Source organism: Dendrobates tinctorius, unplaced genomic scaffold (genome assembly GCF_039654945.1).
Source record: "Dendrobates tinctorius isolate UK_male_01 unplaced genomic scaffold, ASM3965494v1 ptg000129l, whole genome shotgun sequence".
Lineage (NCBI taxonomy): Eukaryota > Metazoa > Chordata > Amphibia > Anura > Dendrobatidae > Dendrobates > Dendrobates tinctorius.
Window position 1 is genome coordinate 21265612 of NW_027361797.1, and position 20999 is coordinate 21286610.

Sequence of the window (20999 nt, forward strand, 5' to 3'; positions counted from 1 at the left end):
TGGTTTGAACAGGGTTCTTGCCCTGCACTCACAGGGTTAAGTGTTCATGGCCTCTTTCTGAATCTGGGAGGGGTATTTATACTCACTCTTTACCAGGGTTCTCTGTCAGCTATACTGTTGTTCTGGTGTGTCTGACCCCTGGTGTGCGTGTATTCTGCGTTGCTTGTTTGCTTCCCGTGTATGACCCGGCCTGTTCCCTCACTCTGTACTCCGTCTCTCGCTTTGGTGCTATTGTCGTCTCCGGTTCTGACCTCCTGGCTTGGCTATTGTTACTCTGTTACAGTTTGTCCCTATTGTACCGTCTATTGCCCGTTCTGGTTTTCTGACCTATTGCTACGTCCTGACTATCCATTCTGTCTAACCCTTTGGTACTGTCGTGCGATCTCATGCTTTGAGCCTGGCTTCATATGGTTTCTGTCTCTATCTATGCCCCTTGGTAACATTGTCCTGTAGTTACCTTTCTAGGAGTTTCCCTGCAGCTCCCAGATCTGTGGAGCTTAGGCCACGCCCCCAGCAGTCATGTGCTTCAGGTCCTGATACTCTGAAGCATGCATCGTCACCGCTGCTACCCTGCTCCACAGGTATCTTTGAGCACTGTCTTTGTACTCAGGACACCCGCACTGGCTCAGTGAGCAAGTGCAGTGCGGGGCTCCTGACAACAGAAAGTGTGTTCGCCGCCCGGGGTCCACTGTGCAGGGGTGTTAAACTGCTGCTATATAATGGCAGACGCACAATATGGCGGTATGACACAAGCGGGTTGAACGTCACCCGGCGTGCGCAGGCGAGCTCTGTTAATATCACAGAGACACCTAAGACATAAACATAAATGCTGAGCCTGTTGACCTCACAGGTCTCAGCGGTGTGCATACACGGTATATGGTCACAGGACTAGGCCCAAGACTCAGGGCGATGTCCGTCTAGACCTACCATGCATGCGGCATCGCTACTGCGGACGCCAACAAGTGCTGCTGACTGTAGCATGGCGACTGACTCAGCCGCAATACGACAATGCCCAAGAGGGGGCGCACTGTTGGACGCTAGTGCTGTGAGATGTGCACTGTGGCCTGCAGCGTGCCACTGACCGGTGCTGACTCTATGACTAAATACCTACCCAATGTCACGGGGGCTTAGTTCAACTAAGGCTGAAATACCCGGGGCCCCTGTGGTGTCCCTTTACTAGGGGAAACCCTGTCTGACCCTCAACCCAGGGTTTTTGCTGAAGGTGCAAATGCCTGAGCCTCCGACCTTTCCTTATCTCCTGCTCAGCCCTGCACTTAACCCTCCACCCTCCACCCAGTGAGAAGTCACCACCAAAGCTCCCACACAAATAATGACAGACAGGGAGAACTTAAACTGCACTGCGCCGCGCACACACAGGAATAAACAGTAATGTGAACAGGGCACAACTAAACACAAATATGGGAAGGAGAAAGGATAACGACGGATCATACGACACCAGATATGAATCTCTCTCTCTTGAACACCTCCACTCCAGACCGGAACCACTTGGTATGAAACACAAGCTATAATCGGCGACGCCCATATGCCAGTATGACTATTTAAAGACCGTGGGCGTGACTAACCATCCAACCTGGTCTCCAGCAGGATTAACCCCCGAGAGCCTGAAGATCAGGCCGGCGCCACTGAGGCTATAGTGGCTGGAGGTGGAACTACCTCTGCCTGCCGGATGCTGTGGTGTGAACAGCGTCCGACATGACAGTACCCCGTCTTCTACGAGGGACCCCAGGGCCCTCAAGACTCATAGGACCCGGCTTGTCCGGATGACGACGGTGAAAAGAACTGACCAGCCGATCCGCATGTATGTCTGAGGCTGGAACCCAAGACCTCTCCTCTGGACCATACCCCCGCCAGTGCACCAAATACTGAAGAGTACGGCGTACTACTCGAGAGTCCACTACCTTGGCGACCTCGAACTCTAACTCGCCATCCACCATGACTGGAGGTGGCATCGGCGTCGTGTTCACCAAGCCTACCACCTTTTTCAATAAAGCCCTGTGAAACACGTTGTGTATCCTGTACACCGCGGGAAGTTCCAACCGATAAGCTACTGGGTTAATGATGGCAGAAATCCTAAAAGGCCCAATAAACCTTGGACCCAGTTTTAAAGAAGGGATTTTGAGTTTTATGTTCTTCGTAGCTAACCACACCCATTCACCCACACACAGGTCCGGACCTGGCACGCGTCTACTGTCAGCCACCCGTTTGTACCTGGCACTCATGCTCAAACGCTGTTTCACCCGCCTCCAGACTGATGACAATTGGGCTCCTAGCTGATCCTCCTCCGGGACACCCCCGGAGTCACCCTGACGTAAGGTACAAAACTGAGGATGTTGACCGTACACACAAAAGAATGGAGACTCTCCTGATGACTCTTGGCGGTGATTATTTAATGCGAATTCGGCCAGTGGAAGGAAAGTAGACCACTCCTCCTGGTTGTCGGACACAAAGCATCGTAAATACTGTTCTAGATTTTGGTTCATGCGCTCAGTTTGTCCATTAGACTGTGGATGAAACGCCGATGAATGTGACAACTTGATCCCCAACCTTGAGCAAAAAGCTTTCCAAAACCTCGCCACAAATTGCGTACCCCTATCAGATACTATGTCAGACGGTACTCCGTGGAGTCTGACCACCTCCTTCACAAATACCTGAGCCAACGTCTTAGCATTGGGCAAAGAGGACAACGCCACAAAATGCGCCATCTTTGAAAAACGGTCAACCACCACCAGGATGACCGTGTTCCCTGCCGAGGCTGGCAAGTCAGTGATAAAATCCATGGAGATTTCTGTCCATGGCCTATTGGGTACCCCCAGAGGCTGTAGCGTGCCAGCAGGACGGGTTCGGGGTGACTTAGCCCTAGCGCACGTGATGCAAGCTGCCACGTACGAGACCACGTCCTGCCGGATTTTGGGCCACCCGAAACGACGCGATACCAGCTCTAAGGTGCCCTTCACCCCTGGGTGACCAGCCAGTACCGAATCGTGGTGTTCCTTCAACACCTTAGGCCGAAGATGCAGGGGTACAAATGATTTGTTGGCGGGAAGTCCTGGTGGTACCTCCTCTTGGGCCTCGGCAATCTCCGCCTCTACCTCAGTCGTGAGAGCCGAGACCACTACCCCTTTCTGGAGGATGGGTACCGGCTCTTCCCGAGGTTCTCCCCCCGGAAAACACCTAGACAAAGCATCCGCCTTGGTGTTTTTAGCCCCGGGACGGTACGTCACAAGAAAATTGAAACGAGTAAAAAACAATGCCCAGCGAGCCTGCCTAGGAGACAGACGCTTGGCCGACTCCAGGTAGAGCAGATTCTTATGGTCGGTGATAACTGTGACCTGGTGAGCCGCCCCCTCCAAGAAGTGTCGCCATTCCTCAAAAGCCAGTTTGATGGCCAACAACTCCCTGTTGCCGATATCATAATTCCGTTCGGCCGGCGACAACTTCTTGGAGAAGTAGGCGCATGGATGCATCTCGCTCAAGGACGAGCCTTGAGACAGTACTGCCCCCACTCCCACCTCCGACGCATCAACCTCTACCACAAAAGGTTTAGACACGTCTGGTTGCACCAGAATGGGGGCTGAAGCAAAACTATTCTTCAGACGCTCAAATGCACGTATAGCCACCTCAGGCCAGTTCGCCAGATCGGCACCCTTTTTTGTCATGTCCGTGAGCGGTTTGGCGACAGTCGAAAAGTGTTTTATAAATTTCCTATAATAATTCGCAAACCCAAGGAACCGCTGGAGTGCTTTCAGACTCTCCGGCCTCTCCCATTGCAACACCGCTTGCACCTTAGCGGTGTCCATTTTAAAACCAGCTGCGGACACAATATATCCCAAAAAGGGCAACTCCTGGACAAAAAATAAACATTTTTCCAGCTTAGCATAGAGCTTATTCTCACGGAGAAGCTGTAACACCTGCCTGACATGCTCTAAATGAGTGTCCCGATCGCTAGAATAAATGAGGATATCATCCAGGTATACAATCACAAATCTCCCCAGGACATGAGCAAAGACATCATTAATAAAATGTTGGAAAACGGCAGGCGCGGTGGTCAACCCAAACGGCATAACCAGACTCTCAAAATGACCCTCAGGAGTGTTAAACGCCGTCTTCCACTCATCCCCCTGACGGACCCTTATGAGGTTATACGCCCCCCTGAGGTCCAGCTTGGAAAACCATTTTGCCCCCGCTACCTGGTTGAACAAATCCGGGATCAACGGCATTGGGTAGGGATCACGGATAGTAATCTGGTTTAACTCTCGGAAATCCAGACACGGGCGTAACCCCCCATCTTTCTTCTTAATGAAGAAAAACCCCGCGGCTACAGGCGAGGATGAAGGCCGGATGTGACCTTTGCTCAGACTCTCCGCGATGTAGTCTTTCAGAGCTTGTCTCTCAGGACCAGAAATATTAAACATCCTGGCCTTAGGTAATTTGGCCCTGGGTTTTAACCTAATAGCACAGTCATAGGCTCTATGTGGAGGCAGTTCTGAGCAACCCTTCTCAGAGAAAACATCCGCGAAATCCTGCAAAGCCTCCGGCAGGCTGGGCGTCACGGCGGACACACATGTGGCCAAGCAATTGTCTTGGCAGAAACCACTCCATTGTACTATGTCCTGAGTTTTCCAATCAATTACCGGGTTGTGCCTGGACAGCCATGGAAAACCCAGGACCATTTGAGCTGGGAGATTACGGAGGACCCTACATGTAACCGACTCAGAATGTAGGACCCCAATGTGGAGTTTCACCTCTGCCACAAACTCAGTAATCTCCCCTTGAGGGAGGGGAACAGCATTAATGGTCACCACCTGTATGGGGTGAGGAAGTTTTTCAATCTTAAACCCGGCGGTGTGTGCAAACTCCTCATCTATGAGATTGGTGGCGGAACCGCTATCCACAAACACTGATATAGGTAGCTCTCTGCCAGCGATAATAACCTTGGCAGGGAGCATACATTGAGATACCATCATGGAGGATATGCATACGCTCAGTTGGGTCTCCTCCATACCCTCTGAGCTTAACAGTTTTCCGCCGGTGTGACCCTCTTAGGTAGTACCGGGCAAACGTTAACATAATGACCTCCTTTACCACAGTAGAAACATGCTCCGGACTTCCGGACTCCCGGAGCGCGAGGCTGAACCTGTGCCACGCCAGCAATCTGCATAGGTTCAGGGGACTCATCTACTTCAACCACACCTGCACCTCTGTTTTCCCCCAGAGGTAGCGTCTCCTGTGCCCCCTGACGAAAACGGCGATCAATACATATCACCAAACTCATGGCAGACTCCAATGATGCCGGAGTCTCATACATCAGGAGGGCTTGTTTCACCCTCCCTGATACCCCATGAATAAACTGGCTCCGCAGTGCTGGGTCATTCCACTGTGTGTCTACAGCCCAGCGGCGAAATTCCGAACAATAGTCTTCTGCCAAGCGCTCCCCCTGGCGGAGGGCGCGGATTTTAGATTCCGCTAGAGCCAGTCGGTCAGGGTCATCGTAAATGAGCCCGAGGGCAGAAAAAACATTATCGACCGAATGAAATGTAGCAGAGTCAGGTGGTAAGGAAAATGCCCATGCTTGGGGGTCACCACTCAGTAATGACAACACCAGCCCTACTCGCTGGGCCTCATTACCTGAGGATATTGGCCGCATGCGGAAGTATAATTTGCAGGCCTCCCGAAATACGACAAATTTGCTGCGAACGCCTGAAAATCGTTCTGGCAGCGGAAACTTCGGCTCTGCACCGATACCTGCAGATGCCGTTTGCACCTTTGCTACTATCAGGCCCTGCTGCTGAACTGCCCCATTCAACTCGGAGACCTGTATGGACAGCGCCGCCAACTGGCGGGTTATGGAATCTAATGGATCCATGGACTCCTGAAAAAATGTGGGCCGATTATAATGTCACGGGGGCTTAGTTCAACTAAGGCTGAAATACCCGGGGCCCCTGTGGTGTCCCTTTACTAGGGGAAACCCTGTCTGACCCTCAACCCAGGGTTTTTGCTGAAGGTGCAAATGCCTGAGCCTCCGACCTTTCCTTATCTCCTGCTCAGCCCTGCACTTAACCCTCCACCCTCCACCCAGTGAGAAGTCACCACCAAAGCTCCCACACAAATAATGACAGACAGGGAGAACTTAAACTGCACTGCGCCGCACACACACAGGAATAAACAGTAATGTGAACAGGGCACAACTAAACACAAATATGGGAAGGAGAAAGGATAACGACGGATCATACGACACCAGATATGAATCTCTCTCTCTTGAACACCTCCACTCCAGACCGGAACCACTTGGTATGAAACACAAGCTATAATCGGCGACGCCCATATGCCAGTATGACTATTTAAAGACCGTGGGCGTGACTAACCATCCAACCTGGTCTCCAGCAGGATTAACCCCCGAGAGCCTGAAGATCAGGCCGGCGCCACTGAGGCTATAGTGGCTGGAGGTGGAACTACCTCTGCCTGCCGGATGCTGTGGTGTGAACAGCGTCCGACATGACACCCACACACATAATATCAGAGGGAGGGGATCTTAATGAGTCATTCGCAGGCACATGCATCCATCATCATTCACACAGATAGCAATTAGAGTCTATACTAGCGCATGGCCGAGCGGCCATGCGAACGTTTTATAGCCGGGACCTTCCGGAAGCTTCCAGATCTCTGAGATGGACCAATCAGATCTGGAGAAGGACCTGAGCACGTGACTCCTAATCTCCAATGGGAGATCGTCTCGTGAGCATGCTCAGTGTAACGACAGAGGGACTTAGCCTCTGGAATGGTTTGCTGCAGGGCAGCCTGCAATGCAATCACTGGCCCAGAGGTGGCAGCAACAGCCAGACCCACAAAACTGGTCTGAGCAGGATGTCTGGCACGCCGGGACTGCTGTGCAGGCTCTTGAGCGGTCGGCGGAGAATCGGAGACCGCTGAATGCAAGGCTCTGGATTCCCGCTGTGCAGTTCCAGGAACCCGACGCCTAACATCTGTATTTGGGCTCCTGTTGGGCCAAGATCTCTGTATTTGGGCTCCAGTTGGGCTGCGATCTCTGTATTTGGACTCCTGTTTGGCTGAGAGCCTGTGTATTTGTGTTAGGGCTGGCGGAACGCACCAAATTATAAAAAAATAGTAGGTGCGTTTGCAGCCCGGGGTCCACCGTGCAAAGGTGGTACACTGCTGCTAAGTAATGGTGGAAGAGTTAAGCGGTGTGAAACCAGTCACACGTGGGTTACGCCACCCAATGTGAACAGGGGCAAACTGTTAATGCACAGAGCCGCACAACCGCTGAACGTAAATGCCAGAGCCTGTTAAGCTCACAGAGCCCGGCCAAAAGAGTGCACTAGAGTCCTTCTAGGCCCACTGAACACGCGGCGTCGCTACCGCGAACGCCGCTATAGACGTTGGCTATGGAGCACGTGCACTGAGGCGTGCCGAGTCCCTGGTGAGGACTGATGCCTGACTCAACCTCTGTCCTACCTACGCCTAAGCCTGGGCGCTAGCAGGCTAGGCTGCACTACACATGCGTACCAAGGGTAGGGGTTTCTTAATGAGTCATTCACCAGAGACATTCATGCGTGAATACATCACTCACTCCACAGAGTCTGTCAATACAGTCTTATCCGAGCGGCCATGCGAACCTTTTATAGCCGCAAACGTCCGGGACCTTCCTGGCTTCTCTGATGGGCCAATCCGAACAGGAGCAGGACCTGAGCATGTGACCTTCGATCTCCAATGGGAGATCACTCCAAGGGCATGCTCATTGGCCCGACATGGGGACTTAGTCCCTGGAGAATCTCGCTGCTGAGCAGCATGTATTGTCATAGCTGCGCCAGAGGTGGCAGCAGCAAGCAAACCCACGGAGCTGGTCTGGGCAGAGCGCCTGGACCGACGAGTTTGCTGAGCAACCTCCTCTGCGGCTGGAGAGGAATGGGAGACCGCTGGAAGTAAGGCTCGGGATGCTCGCTGTGCAGGGACAGAAATCCAACGCCTAACATTACCCCCCCTCCTAGGGCCCCCTCCCCCTTGAGCCTCGCTGCACTCAAACTCCGCAATGAGAAGAGGAGCGTGGATGTTCTCCACTGGCTCCCAGGTCCGAGCCTCTGGACCATGACCTTTCCAATCCACCAAATAAAACTTTTTGCCCCGCATCACCTTGCATCCCACGATGGCATTGACCTCAAACTCGTCCAAAGACAAGTCTGATGTCCCGGCAGATGACTTGGAGAACCGGGACACGTGAACAGGCTTAAGGAGGGACACGTGGAATGTATCTAAGATAGCCAAGTGTGGTGGAAGGGCCAGACGGTAGACCACAGAGCTGATCTGCTCAAGAACCTTGAAGGGGCAAATGTAGCGCGGTGCGAACTTAGCAGACTCTACCCGCAGCCTGATGTTTCGGGCGGAGAGCCACACCAAGTCGCCAGGGGCAAAAGTCGGAGCAGGGCGCCGGTGTGCGTCAGCGGAGGTCCTTATTCTCTCCTTGGAAGCCCGGATAGCATCCTGGGTGCGATCCCAAATGTCGCGTGCCTCCACCGCCCAGTCTGCCACCCTGGAGTCGGTGGATGACACGGGCATGGGCACAGAGACGCGCGGATGCTGACAGTAATTTAGGAGGAATGGGGTCTGACCGGTGGAGTCAGCCACAGCATTGTTCAAAGCGAACTCTGCCCACGGCAGCAAGGATGCCCAGTCGTCCTGCCTGACCGAGACAAAATGTCGGATATGTGATCAGGGTCTGGTTGGCTCTCTCTACCAACCCGTTCGTCTCGGCATGATAGGCCGAGGAGAGATTCAGCTCAATGCTGAGCAGGGAACAAAGCTCTCTCCAAAATCGGGACGCAAACTGAGGACCCCGGTCACTGACAATCTTGTCCGGCATGCCATGCAGGCGGAAAACGTGCTTAATGAGCAACACTGCCAGACCCCGTGCAGAAGGTAACCGGGAGAGAGGCACCAAGTGCACCATCTTAGAGAAATGGTTGGTGACAACCCAAATTACTGTGCTGCCACTGGACTTGGGTAGCCCCACCACAAAGTCCATACCGACCATCTCCCAGGGCCTGTCCCCTACCGGCAGAGGAAAAAGAAGCCCAGTGGGCCGCTGCCGAGAGGACCTATTCTGGCCGCAAGAGACGCACACCTGAATATAATCCCTGACGTCACGGGCCATATGCGGCCACCAGTACGTCCTCGCCAAAAGCTCACAGGTCCGTTTTGTCCCGAAATGTCCACCCACCCTGGACGAATGAGCCCAAGAGAGGACCTCCGGTCGCAGACGGGCAGGGACAAATGTCTTGCCCGGAGGTACTGACTCAAGGGCAACCGGAGCCACAGTCCTCAGGCTCTCGGATGGGACGATCAGCCGAGGCTCCTCTTCCTCCGACGACACCACGGAGCGGGAGAGAGCATCGGCCCGGACATTCTTCTCCCTGGAGAGAAAATGGAGGGTGAAGTGGAACCGGGAAAAGAATAAAGACCATCTGGCCTGGCGAGAGTTTAGCCGCTGGGCTGTTTGCAACTAGACCAAGTTTTTGTGGTCGGAAAGGGTGGCGAGCCCCCTCCAGGAGGTGTCTCCACTCCGAGAAGGCCAACTTCATCGCTAGCAACTCCCTGGCCCCGATGGCATAATTCCTCTCCGCCGGTGTGAAGGTCTTGGAGAAAAAGCATGGGTGCTTCCGAGCTTGCGTGTCCTTCTGAAACAGGACCGCTCCAGCACCGACGGAAGAGGCATCCACTTCCAGAATGAAGGGCTTATCTACATCGGGGCGATGTAGGATGGGAGCGCTAGCGAAATGGGACTTAATGGAGAAGGCCTTGGAGACCGGTTCCGACCACAACTTGGGATTTGCACCCTTCTTGGTGAGGGCTACCAAGGGTGCTACCAAAGTCGAGAAGTGGGGGATGAATTGGCGATAATAATTTATGAACCCCATAAAGCGCTGCACTGCTTTGAGAGAATGAGGTTCCTGCCAATCCATCACCGCCTGTAGCTTGGCAGGATCCATGGCCAATCCCCGGGTGGAGATGATATACAGTAGCCCAGGAAAGGCAAGGACTCCTGCTCAAACACACACTTCTCCAACTTGGCATAGAGGGAGTTTGCCCGCAGGCGATCGAAAACTCTGCAAACATCTCTCCGGTGGGAGTCAATATCTGGAGAGTAGATGAGAATATCATCCAGATAGACTACAACCGAGGTGGTAAGCATATCCCGGAAGATATTGTTCACAAAGTCTTAGAAGACGGCCGGGGCATAACAGAGGCCGAAGGGCATCACCAGGTATTCATAGTGCCCATCCCTGGTGTTAAATGCCGTCTTCCATTTGTCCCCATCACTGATGCGAATCAGGTTGTAAGCCCCCCGCAGATCAAGTTTGGAAAACACCCTCGCTCCCCGTAGTCTATCAAACAGCTCTGATATCAGGGGCAGAGGATACTTATTCTTAACGGTGATGGCGTTAAGACCCCTGTAATCAATGCAAGGACGTAGTTCCCCACGCTTCTTCTGGACGAAGAATCCCGCCCCCGCTGGTGACACTGACATCCTAATGAATCCTCTTGCCAGATTCTCCCTGATGTATTGAGACATGGCCTCTGTCTCCGGGAGAGATAGGGGATAGACTCGACCCCGGGGAGGCTCAGCACCAGGCAAGAGGTCAATAGGACAGTCATAGGGGCGATGCAGTGGAAGGGTCTCTGCCGCCTTTTTGGAGAACACGTCTGCATACTGTCGATTGTTTGGGGAGCGAGATCAGCGGGAATCTCGGTGGAGGCAACCTGAATGCACTCCCTCAGACATCTACCCTCACATGATTTACTCCACCCAATAATCCTCCCTGAGGACCACTCTATATGGGGGGAGTGGTACCGCAGCCAGGGGACCCCTAGAAGTACCTGGTCAATACCCTCCGGCATGACGAGGAGGGATATCGTCTCCTGATGAGATGAGCCACTGAGAGTAACAAGGGGATGGTCTGGTGGGTTATCTGTGAGGGTAGAGTGGCGCCGTTCACCACTCTGACGGTGACTGGTGTAGACATTATAACCAGTGGTATAGCGTGCCGTTGAGCGAAGGCTGACGACATAAAATTGCCCTCTGCCCCAGAATCCACGCAAACCTCGACCGCCAGAGTGGAAGAATCAAACTCAAGTGTCCCCTTAAAGGACAGCTTGGAGGAAAACGTCTCTGGATTCTAGTGCGCCGCCTTCTACGGCCACTAGGTGTGAGCGTTCTCCCAGCTGCTGTGGGCACCGGTTTGCAAGGTGACCGGACTGCCGGCAAACATGACAGCTCACAGGAGCTCGAGCAGACCGGGGCCTGGATCCCTCATGGGAAGCCCCCTGATGCTCGGACGCCCCATCGGAAGATTCCAGAGGTTTAGTAAAACTAGGTGCCAACCTAAACCTCTGCCTACACTGGTCCCGCTCCAACCTTCGCTTGGCGAAGCGAAGATCTATACGGGTGGAGACAGTGATAAGCTCCAGTGTAGCGGGAATCTCCCTAGTGGCCAGAGTGTCCTTCACATGGCCAGCCCAACCTCTCCAGAATGAGGACCTTATCTGGCCACTCTAACTCTGAGGCCAGCGTCCGGAACTGGATGGAAAAGTGGCTGACCATGGACGAGCCCTGTGACAATGCCAGCAGCCGGAGCGCGGTGTCATGGGTGACTCGTGGTCCCAGGAAGACCTGCTTCAGAGTGTCCAAGAACCGTGAGACACTCTGCATCACATGATCACCACGCTCCCACAGCGGTGTGGCCCACTACAAAGCCCTGCCCGGCAAGAGGGAAATAATAAATCCCACTTTAGCCCGCTCAGAGGGGAATCATGCGGCCAGCAGCTCCAGCTGTATAATGTAGAGCACTGGCTTACAAAACCCTTACAAGAAGCACTATCACCCGAGAACTTCTCGGGCAGTGGGAGGCGGGACAAAGATGGCTGTGGTCACACGGAAGACAGCCTCTGTGGCTGACTGGACAGCGGCTGCAGTAACATCTGCAGCTGAGGCTGAACGCTCGAGAGCCGCCAAACTGCCCTGCAGCTGCCGGATGTACTGCAGCAGTCGCTGTTCATCCGCCATTACTAGCCAGACCCTGGCGCTAGGATAATGTTAGGGCTGGCAGAACACACCAAATTATAAAAGAATAGTAGGTGCGTTCGCAGCCCGGGGTCCACCGTGCAGAGGTGGAACACTGCTGCTAAGTAATGGCGGAAGAATTAAGCGGTATGAAACCAGTCACACGTGGGTTACGTCACCCAATGTGAACAGGGACGAACTCTGTTAATGCACAGAGCCGCACAACCGCTGAACGTAAATGCCAGAGCCTGTTAAGCTTACAGAGCCCGGCCAAAAGAGCACACAGTGTACGGCCACAGAACTCTACCCCAAGGACACGGGGTTAGAGTCCTTCTAGGCCCACTGAACGCGCGGCGTCGCTACCGCGAATGCTGCTATAGACGCTGGCTATGGAGCACATGCACTGAGGCGTGCCGAGTCCCTGGTGAGGACTGATGCCTGACTCAACCTCAGACCTACCTACGCCTAAGCCTGTGCGCTAGGAGGCTAGGCTGCACAACACGTGCGTACCAAGGGTAGGGGTTTCTTAATGAGTCATTCACCAGAGACATTCATACATGCATACATCACTCACTCCACATAGTCTGTAAATACAGTCTTATACTAGCGCATGGCCGAGTGGCCATGTGAACCTTTTATAGCCGCGAGCGTCCGGGACCTTCCTGGCTTCTCGGATGGGTCAATCCGAACACGAGCAGGACCTGAGCACGTGACCTTCGATCTCCAATGGGAGATCACTCCACAGGCATGCTCAGTGGCCCGACATGGGGACTTAGTCCCTGGAGAATCTCGCTGCTGAGCAGCATGCATTGTCATAGCTGTGCCAGAGGTGGCAGCAGCAAGCAAACCCACGGAGTTGGCCTGGGCAGAGTGCCGGGACCGACAAGTTTGCTAAGCAACCTCCTCTGTGGCTGGAGAGGAATGGGAGATTGCTAGAAGTAAGGCTCTGGATTCTCACTGTGCAGCGACAGAAATCCGATGCCTAACATTTGGCCTCCTGTTGGGCTGACAGCTCATGTATTTGGGCTCCTGTTGGGCCGAGAGCTCGTGTGTTTGGACACCTGTTGGGCTGTGATCTCTGTATTTGGTCACCTGTTGGGCTGAGATTTCTATATTTGGGCATTTGTTGGGCTGAGAGCTCGTGTATTTGGGTTCCTGTTGGGCTGAGAGCTCGTGTGTTTGGGCTCCTGTTGGACTGAGATCTCTGTATTTGGGCTCCTTTTGGGCTGAGATCTCTGTATTTGGGCACCTGTTGGGCTAAGGTCTCTGTATTTGGGCTCCTGTTGGGCTGGGAGCTGGTGTATTTGGGCTGAGATCTCTGCATTTGGGCTGAGAGGTTGTGTATTTGGGCTAAGGCCTCTGTATTTGGGCTCCTGTTGGGCTGAGAGCTCGTGTATTTGGGCTCCTGTTGGGCTGAGATCTCTGCATTTGGGCTGAGAGCGCGTGTATTTGGGCTCCTGTTGGGCTGAGATCTCTGTATTTGGGCACCTGTTGGGCTGAGATCTCTGTATTTGGGTACCTGTTGGGTCGTGTATTTGGGCCTGTTGGGCCGAGAGCTCGTGTATTTGGGCTCCTGTGGGGACGAGATCTCTCTATTTGGGCTCCTGTTGGGCTGAGAGCTCGTGTGTTTGGGCTCCTGTTGGACTGAGATCTCTGTATTTGGGCAACTGTTGGGCTGAGAGCGCGTGTATTTGGGCTTCTGTTGGGCTGAGATCTCTGTATTTGGGCACCTGTTGGGCTGAGATCTCTGTATTTGGGTACCTGTTGGGTCGTGTATTTGGGCCTGTTGGGCCGAGAGCTCGTGTATTTGGGCTCCTGTGGGGACGAGATCTCTCTATTTGGGCTCCTGTTGGGCTGAGAGCTCGTGTGTTTGGGCTCCTGTTGGACTGAGATCTCTGTATTTGGGCAACTGTTGGGCTGAGAGCTCGTGTGTTTGGGCTCCTGTTGGGCTGGGAGCTCATGTATTTGGGCAACTGTTGGGCTGAGAGCTCGTGTGTTTGGGCTCCTGTTGGGCTGAGATCTCTGTATTTGGGCACCTGTTGGGCTGAGATCTCTGTATTTGGGTACCTGTTGGGCCGTGAGCTCGTGTATTTGGGCCTGTTGGGCCGAGAGCCCAGAATGGAGGTCCAGAGGGGTGAGAGCCCCACTCCCCAAGCAGTACCCTAGCATGCAGTATCACCCCCCCCCCTTCACCTATGCAGACCCCTGGCATGCAAACGCAAGGAAGGAAAATCAACCACGTTCCTGGGTAAGTCCCCCAAAAAGCAGCCCCATGCAAAGAGCAGTAGCCCTCGGCCCCCTATAGTAACATCATCCAGTTTTCTTTGCCCCCCTCTCTATCCTCAGTCTCCTCACCCTGACCCCATCTCCACTGTGCAGCCCCCTCAGTTGTGCCTCGTCTGTCTCCCCTGCACCATCCTCAGTATAACGCTGGTAAATGCTAGACTGTATGGGCTCCTTCCAGGTGTGATGTCAGCTCTGGGGGCGTGTCATACCAGGGGGGGCGTGTTCTGACAGCAAAGGCAGGAAGAGAAGAAGCCATTACACGTCTCTGCCGTCTGGTGCAGGGAGAGAAGCCTCCATTACATACTGTCTTAGCTGTCTCTATGGCGCCGGCGTCTGTGAGCAGTGTGGAGTTAGGTCAGCAGCGTCGGTAACAGGCAGGAGGGTTTAGTAACAGGTTGGTGTCTTAGATGTTTGGTTGATGGGGCTGATACTTGGGCTACCTAGTGGGATTTGGGGGCTTACCTGGGAGCTGTTGGGTTCCCGGAGGGGAGGGGGAATTAATGCACGCTGGTGGGGTCTGGTTGGGTCGGGGGGTTAATGCATGCTTACGGGCTCTATTTGGGTTCGGGGGGGTGGTGTTAATGCACGCTTTTGGGTAGGGGTTAATGCATGCTTAGGGGTCTGTTTAGGGTCTGGAGGGGTTAATGCTTGTGGGGTCTGCTTGGGCTCCCAGAGGGATTAATGAATGCTTGCAAGGTCTATTTGGGGTCCGGGGGGGTTAATGCATGCTTGTGGGGTCTGGTTGGGGGCTTGGGATATATAATGCATGCTTGTGGGGTCTGGTTGTACTTTGGGGGGTTCTAATATATGCTTGTGGGGCCTGTTTGGGGCAGGGGGGATGGGGGTTAATGCACGCTTACGGGTCCGGGGGGGTTAATGCATGCTTGTGGGGTCTGGTTGTACTTCGGGGGGTACTAATGCATGCTTCTGGGGTCTGTTTGGGGCAGGGGGTGGGGGTTAATGCATGCTTACGGGTCTGGTGGGGTCCGGGGAGGGTTAATGCATGCTTTTGGGGTCTGGCTGTACTTTTGGGGGGGGGGGGTTTAATGCATGCTTGTGGAGTATGTTTGGGGCAGGGGGTTAATCCACGCTTACGGGTCTGGTGGGGTCCGGGGGGGTTAATGCATGCTTCTGGGGTCTGGTTGGGGGCGGTGGGGTTAATGCACGCTTGTGGGGTCTGGTTGTACTTCGGGGGGTACTAATGCATGCTTCTGGGGTCTGTTTGGGGCAGGGGGGTGGGGGTTAATGCACGCTTGTGGGGTCTGGTTGTACGGGGGGGGGTTTACTAATGCATTTTTGTGGGGTCTGGTTGGGGGTGGGGGTTAATGCACGCTTGTGGGGTCTGGTTGTACTTCGGGGGGGTACTAATGCATGCATGTGAGGTCTGCTTTGGGCTCCCTGGGGGGTTATTGCACGCTTGCAGGGTCTGTTTTGTCAGGGGGGGTGGGGGTTAATGCACACTTGTGGGGTCTGCTTGGGCTCCCAGGGGTGTTAAGGCTGGCTTGTGGGGTCTGTTTGGGTCCTGGGGGGGTTAATGCACGTCTGAGGGGTCTGGTTGGGTCTCCGGGGGGGGGTGTTAATGCACGCTCCTGGGGTCTGGCTGGGTACAGGGTGTGTTAGTGCACGTTTGTGGTGTCTGGTAGTCCCGGGAGAGAGGGGTTAATGCACGTTTTTGGTGTCTGGTAGTCCCAGGAGAGAGGGGTTAATGCACGTTTGTGGTGTCTGGTAGTCCCGGGAGAGAGGGGTTAATGCACGTTTGTGGTGTCTGGTAGTCCCGGGAGAGAGGGGTTAATGCACGTTTGTGGTGTCTGGTAGTCCTGGGAGAGAGGGGTTAATGCACGCTTGTGGTGTCTGGTAGTCCCGGGGGGGGGGGTTAATGCACGCTTGTGGGAGAGGGGGGTTGATGATGCACGCTTGTGGGAGAGGGGGGTTGATGATGCACGCTTGTGGGAGAGGGGGGTTGATGATGCACGCTTGTGGGAGAGGGGGGTTGATGATGCACGCTTGTGGTGTCTGGTAGTCCCGGGAGAGGGGGGTTGATGATGCACGCTTGTGGTGTCTGGTAGTCCCGGGAGAGGGGGGTTGATGATGCACGCTTGTGGTGTCTGGTAGTCCCGGGAGAGGGGGGTTGATGATGCACGCTTGTGGTGTCTGGTAGTCCCGGGAGAGGGGGGTTGATGATGCACGCTTGTGGTGTCTGGTAGTCCCGGGAGAGGGGGGTTGATGATGCACGCTTGTGGTGTCTGGTAGTCCCGGGAGAGGGGGGTTGATGATGCACGCTTGTGGTGTCTGGTAGTCCCGGGAGAGGGGGGTTGATGATGCACGCTTGTGGTGTCTGGTAGTCCCGGGAGAGGGGGGTTGATGATGCACGCTTGTGGTGTCTGGTAGTCCCGGGAGAGGGGGGTTGATGATGCACGCTTGTGGTGTCTGGTAGTCCCGGGAGAGGGGGGTTGATGATGCACGCTTGTGGTGTCTGGTAGTCCCGGGAGAGGGGGGTTGATGATGCACGCTTGTGGTGTCTGGTAGTCCCGGGAGAGGGGGGTTGATGATGCACGCTTGTGGTGTCTGGTAGTCCCGGGAGAGGGGGGTTGATGATGCACGCTTGTGGTGTCTGGTAGTCCCGGGAGAGGGGGGTTGATGATGCACGCTTGTGGTGTCTGGTAGTCCCGGGAGAGGAGGGTTGATGATGCACGCTTGTGGTGTCTGGTAGTCCCGGGAGAGGGGGGTTGATGATGCATGCTTGTGGGGTCTGGTTGGGGGTTAATGCACGCTTGTGGGCTCTGGTTGTATTTCGGGGGGGTACTAATGCATGCTTGTGGGGTCTGCTTGGGCTCCCAGGAGGGTTAATGCACGCTTGCCGTGTCTGGTTGGGTCCCGGGGGGGGTGTTAATGCACGCTTGCCGTGTCTGGTTGGGTCCCGGGGGGGTTAATGCACGCTTGCCGTGTCTGGTTGGGTCCCGGGGGGGTTAATGCACGCTTGCTGTGTTTGGTTGGGTCCCGGGGGGGTTAATGCACGCTTGCCGTGTTTGGTTGTGTCCCGGGGGGAGGTTAATGCACACGCAGGGTTGGGTTGTCCTGGGGGGGGTTAATGCACGATTGTGTGTTCTGTTTGGGTCCCGGGGGGGTTAATGCACGTTTTTGAGGTCTGGTTGGGCTCCCGGGGGATTAATGCACGCTTGCCGTGTCTGGTTGGGTCCCGGGGGGGGTTAATGCACGCTTGCCGTGTCTGGTTGGGTCCTGGGGGGGTTAATGCACGCTTGCCGTGTTTGGTTGGGTCCCGGGGGGGTTAATGCACGCTTGCCGTGTTTGGTTGTGTCCCGGGGGGAGGTTAATGCACACGCAGGGTTGGGTAGTCCTGGGGGGGGTTAATGCACGATTGTGTGTTCTGTTTGGGTCCCGGGGGGGTTAATGCACGTTTTTGAGGTCTGGTTGGGCTCCCGGGGGGATTAATGCACGCTTATGGGTTCTGGTTGGATCTCAGGGGTGGTTAATGTACGCTTGTGGGTTCTGTTTCGATTTCCGGCTGGATTAATGCATGCTTGTGGGGTCTGGGTGGGCTCCTTACTGTGGGGGGGATTAGTGCACGTTTTTGTGGTTTGGTTGGGCTCCAGGGGGGGGTTAATGCATGCTTTTGGGGTCTAGTTGGGCCCTGGGGGGGTTAATGCACGTTTGCGGGGTCTGAGTGGACTCTGCATTAACCCACCCCAGATCCCACAAGCGCGGAGGGTTTAATTCACACTTGTGTGTCTGGTTGGGCTCACGGGGAGGGGGTTAATGCTTGCGTTTGTTGTCTGGTGGGCTCCTTGGGGGTCTAATGCAGGGCCCAACCAGACCTCTCAAGCGTGCATTAACCCTTCCCCGGGGCCCTACCAGACCCCACAAGCATGCTTTAATCGACCCCCAGAAGCCCAACCAGACCCCACGAGCTTGCATTATCCCCAGTAGGGCCCCCCGGGGACAAACAGACCCCACAAGCGTGCATTAACTCCTCCTGGTCAGGTTGGGATCTTGGGACAGGGGGGGGATTTAATGCGCAATTGTGGTGTCTTGGGGACTTGATGCTAGGGCAACGGGGTCTGTCTGCATCTGTTGTGACTTGAAAGGGATGGATTGATTTTGGGGTAGGCGCTCGACTGGTAGGGCTTTTTGTTTGGGGAAGAGGTGCCATCTGGTGGGGGTTTATACTTTCGGGGGATGGACATCCGACGGGGGATGGACATCCGACAGGGGTTTATGATGGGGAAGCTGGACAACTGATGGGACTTATGCTGGGAGGGGGTGGACGTCCGATGAGGTTTATGCTGGGGAGGGGTCAGGGGTGGACGTCCGATGAGGTTTTATGCGGGGGGTGAATGTCCAATGATGGTTTTATGCTGGGAATGGCATCCAATAGGGGCGTGGACGTCCGATAGGGGCTTAGGCTTAAGGGGGGTGGACGTCCGATGGGGGTTCATTCTGGGGGGTGGACGTCTGATAGGGTTTTATGCTTGGGGGCGTGTGGACGTCGGATGGGGGGCTTATGCTTGGGGGCGTGTGGACGTCGGATGGGGGCGTATGGACGTCGGATGGGGGCTTATGCTTGGGGGCGTGTAGACGTCGGATGGGGGCTTATGCTTGGGGGCGTGTAGAAGTCGGATGGGGGCTTATGCTTGGCGTGTAGACGTCGGATGGGGGCTTATGCTTGGGGGCGTGTGGACTTCGGATGGGGGCTTATGCTTGGGGGCGTGTGGACGTCCGATGGGGGCTTATGCTTGGGGGCGTGTGGACGTCCGATGGGGGCTTGTGCGCATGGGGGCGTGTGGACGTGCGCATGGGGGCGTGTGGACGTGCGCATGGGGGCGTGTGCGCTTGGGGGCGTGTGGACGTCCGATAGGGGGTTTTGCTTGGGGGTGGAGGGTGCATGATGGGGATTTATGCTTGGGGGAAGGGGGCATTTGGGCTTTGATGGGTTTATCCTGTGGGGTCCACTGATTAGTGTGAGGTGGAGGTTTATGATTGGACAGGGGGGGGGGGTTACCCTGTGTGGCCCTCTGGTTGGTGTGCGGGGTGGTTAATGCTTCATTGGGGCACACAAAAAGCTATGTTTGTATGCTGCTTATGCTAGGAGGGAACACTACTAACTGGCATGAAGCTAATCCGTTTTCGCTTAGTGTCAGTAGGAGGCAGACATGGGTCCGGACCACCCAGGCTGGTTTCTGCCTTAGGTCTTCATTTTTTTTTATTAATGATTTCCCTTTTTTCTTTCAGATATGGCTTTTAAGGGCGACAGAGTCGAGTTATCACTCTGATCTCCCACCTAGAATTGTCACTACCATATCATCTGTGGTCTACGAGGCAGGGCCCTAACACATCAAGAGTGTTTGCGGTTTTCCGGCAGACAGTCCTTGCCACTAATCCCCTACCCTCTCGCCCCCCAGAGCCAGATAGAGTAGGGAGGGAAGACAAATCCATTACCTGCCAGTTGCCTGAAAGTCTGTGTAAAGGTTAGGATTTGAAATCTTCAGGACAGGTATATCCTACCAGGCAGTGAGGGGGCTCCATTAAAAAAATGAAGGGACAAGACAAATATGTCCTAGTTTTCCCCTGAGCAATATGGACATCTCCTGGGGAAACCTTCCTATTCATGCGGCCTCCACGTTTGACAGAGGCTCCTGCGACCCTACTCTTAAAAATCCAGGCTCTTGTCTAGCCTCTGGTGGCCGGGCCACACCACCTGCGCCCTGAACAATCATGCACGCCAACTTTCTAGTGCTTCCTGCCCTCTACCTATCAGGGTAAGAGTACTTTTCTTCTGCAACAGAAGACTAAACTCCTGCTTCCCAAGAGGTGCACAGTCCAATTGTGGTTTCGGAAATGTTCAGTCCAAAAAAGCAACCAACAGGACAACTCCCCTACCCGCCAGGAAAAGAAACATTCCTTCAGGCCCAACCCCCTCCTGGCGTCCACAAACCCATCAGCGCTGGTCTACTACGCCTGGATCTAGCAGACTCCCTTTGGCATGACGTGGCGTTCCCACCTTGGATGTCTCTCAGGGTTGGCTGCCATCTCCTTCACTATTCAAGGCTGGTATTATGATATCTGGTCCTAGACACCGGAAGCAGGCCATGGGGGGGGCCGAGCCACAGACCCTTCAGTCCTGCCCGCATGCACCAACATCATATTACAGTTGTACAATACATAGAAATGCATTGCATGAAACAAGCAAAATTTTTCAATGCAAAAAAATGCACTTTTATAAAATTAAAGGTTTCTATATATGTAAATGTTATTTAGCCAATATTTCTGTAAGTAAAAGTCTGAGATTTCTGTGGGAAATCTTAATTTGTTCCTCTTAAACTGGTTCTGAATGTAAATAAAACATTGCTCTGATTTAAGTCTCCATGTTGTAATTTAGCCTTTTATTTCATGCATGGACAAGCCCATTGATGCATCTGTGTAAGGCCTCTTTCACACTTCAGTTTTTTGCATCAGTCAAGATCCGCCAAAAGGACTGATGGCGGATCCGTTTTAGTACTGATGCCAACGGATGTCACCCGTCCGTTTTTTTGACGGATCCGACAAATGAAGAATTTTAAAGGAATCGCAGCCTGGAAAAGGGGAGAGCGAGAGAGATTTTTTTTTT

At 54.3% G+C, this 20999-nt stretch overlaps 2 long non-coding RNA genes across 2 annotated transcripts in view; one reads left to right on the forward strand and one right to left on the reverse strand.

Annotated features, from left to right (window-relative positions):
• The window catches only part of LOC141047648 (uncharacterized), a 45395-nt gene extending 32619 nt beyond the window's left edge, over nt 1-12776 (reverse strand). Inside the window, exon 1 of the long non-coding RNA XR_012219860.1 lies at nt 12724-12776. This is a non-coding gene — a long non-coding RNA (uncharacterized lncRNA). The remainder of the gene's footprint in view (nt 1-12723) is intronic.
• Nucleotides 12777-14600: 1824 nt separating this feature from the next.
• Nucleotides 14601-20756, forward strand: LOC141047651 (uncharacterized). Its single transcript, XR_012219867.1, has 2 exons — nt 14601-14771; nt 19625-20756. It is a non-coding gene; the product is annotated as an uncharacterized lncRNA (long non-coding RNA).
• Nucleotides 20757-20999: the final 243 nt, after the last annotated feature.